Raw genomic sequence first — 2,486 nt, forward strand, 5'->3', positions numbered from 1 at the left:
TAGAGTGTTCCAAACACCTTTATTTGGAGTGTTGTATTAGGGTTGTAAATGCACTATTATCGTGTCATATAGAGATACTTAGAGTGCTAGAAAAACCTTCAATTTGAGTATTGTATTAGGGTTATAAATTCCCATTATCCTGCTATCTGGAGATACTACTAGAGTGTTCAAAACAACTTCAATTTGAGTGTTGTATTAGGGCTGTAAATACCCTATTATCTTACAATATAGAGACACTACTAGAGTGCTCCAAACACATTCAATTCGAGTGTTGAATTAAGCTTGTAAATGCCCTATTATCTTGTCATATAGAGACACTACTAGAGTGCTCCAACTGCCTTCAATTGGAGTGTTATATTAGGGTTGTAAATGTCATATTATCTTGCCATCTGGAGACAATAATAGAGTTCTTCAAACACCTTCAATTTGAGTGTTGTAAACGCCCTATTATCTTACGAGAAGGGTTCAAATGCACCCAAATTTTTGTGCATCCAAATGCACCCTATCCTTTTTCTCTGTTTTCAAAGTCCGAATAGTCAATCCGAACCGTTAGATGCGATCTATATATTAAGATGTGCTTGGAGACCAAATTTTACATTTTTTGAAATTTTTTTACTATTTATTAAGCCACTTTGAAAATCGCTGATCCAATGGTCCCGAAAATGTAAAATCTGCGATTATCAAAGTGGCTTAATAAATAGTGAAAAAATTCCAAAAAATGTAAAATTTGGTCTCCAAGCACATCTTAATATATAGATCGCATCTAACGGTTCGGATTGACTATTCATATTTTGAAAACGGAGAAAAAGAATTTGAAAGATAGGGTGCATTTTGGGTGCATTTGAACCCTCCTCTTATCTTACAATATAGAGACACTACTAGAGTGCTCCAAACGCCTTCAATTGGAGTGTTGTATTAAGCTTGTAAATGCCCTATTAGATTGCCATATAGAGACATTACTAGAGTGCTTCAAAAACCTTTAATTGGAGTGTTGTATTAAGGTTGTAAATACCCTATTATCTTGCTATCTGGACACACTACTAGAGCGCTCCAAACACCTTCATTTAGAGTGTTGTTTTAGGGTTGTAAATGCCCTATTATCTTGCCATATAGAGATACTACTAGCATGCTCCGAACGCTTTCAATTGGAGTGTTGTATTAGGGTTGTAAATGCCCTATTATCTTGCCATCTGGAAACAATAATAGACTGGTCCAAACACCTTAAATTAGAGTATTGTATTAGGGTTGTAAATACCCTATTATCTTGCCATATGGAGACACTACTAGACTGCTCGAAACAACTTCAATTGGAGTGTTGTATTAGAGTTGTAAATGCCCTATTATCTTGCCATTTAAAGAAACTACTAGAGTACTCCAAACACCATCAATTGGAGAGTTGTATTATGTTTGTAAATGCCCTATTATCTTGCTATTTGGACACACTACTAGAGTGCTCCAAACAACTTCAATTGGAGTGTTGTATTATGGTTGTAAACGCCCTATTATCTTGCCATATAGAGACACTACAAGAGTGCTCCAAATGCGTTCAATTGCAGTGTTGTATTAGGGTTGTAAATGCCCTATTATCTTGCCATCTGGAGACAATAATAGAGTGAACCAAACACCTTCAATTAGAGTGTTGTATTAGGGTTGTAAATGCCCTATTATCTTGCCATAAGGAGACACTACTAGACTGCTCGAAATAACTTCAATTGGAGTGTTGTATTAGGCTTGTAAATGGCCTATTATCTTGCTATCAAGAAATACTAATAGAGTGCTCCAAACACCTTCAATTGGAGTGTTGTATTATGGTTATAAATGCCCCATTATCTTGCCGTATAGAGACAATAATAGGGTGCTCCAAATGCCTTCAATTGGAGTGTTGTATTAGGTTTGTAAATGTCCTATTATCTTGCCATATAGAGACACTACTGGAGTGCTCCAAACACCTTCAATTTGAGTGTTGTATTAGGGTTGTAAATGCCCTATTATCTTTCCATATGGAGAGACTACTAGAGTGCTCCAAACACCATCAATTGGAGAGTTGTATTATGTTTGTAAATGCTCTATTATCTTGCTATTTGGACACACTACTAGACTGCTCCAAACAACTACAATTGAAGTGTTGTATTAGTGTTGTAAATGCCCTATTATCTTACAATATAGAGACACTAGTAGAGTGCTCCAAACAGCTTGAAATGGAGTGTTGTATTAAGCTTGTAAATGCCCTATTATCTTGCCATGTAGAGACACTACTAGACTTGCCATATAGAGACACTACTGGAGTACTCCAAACACCTTCAATTTGAGTGTTGTGTTAGGGTTGTAAATGCCCTATTATCTTTCCATATGGAGAGACTACTAGAGTGCTCCAAACACCATCAATTGGAGAGTTGTATTATGTTTGTAAATGCACTATTATCTTGTTATTTGGACACACTACTAGAGTGTTCCAAACAACTACAATTGGAGTGTTGTATTAAGCT

This window comes from Carex rostrata, chromosome 12 (genome assembly GCF_964058835.1).
Source record: "Carex rostrata chromosome 12, lpCarRost1.2, whole genome shotgun sequence".
Lineage (NCBI taxonomy): Eukaryota > Viridiplantae > Streptophyta > Magnoliopsida > Poales > Cyperaceae > Carex > Carex rostrata.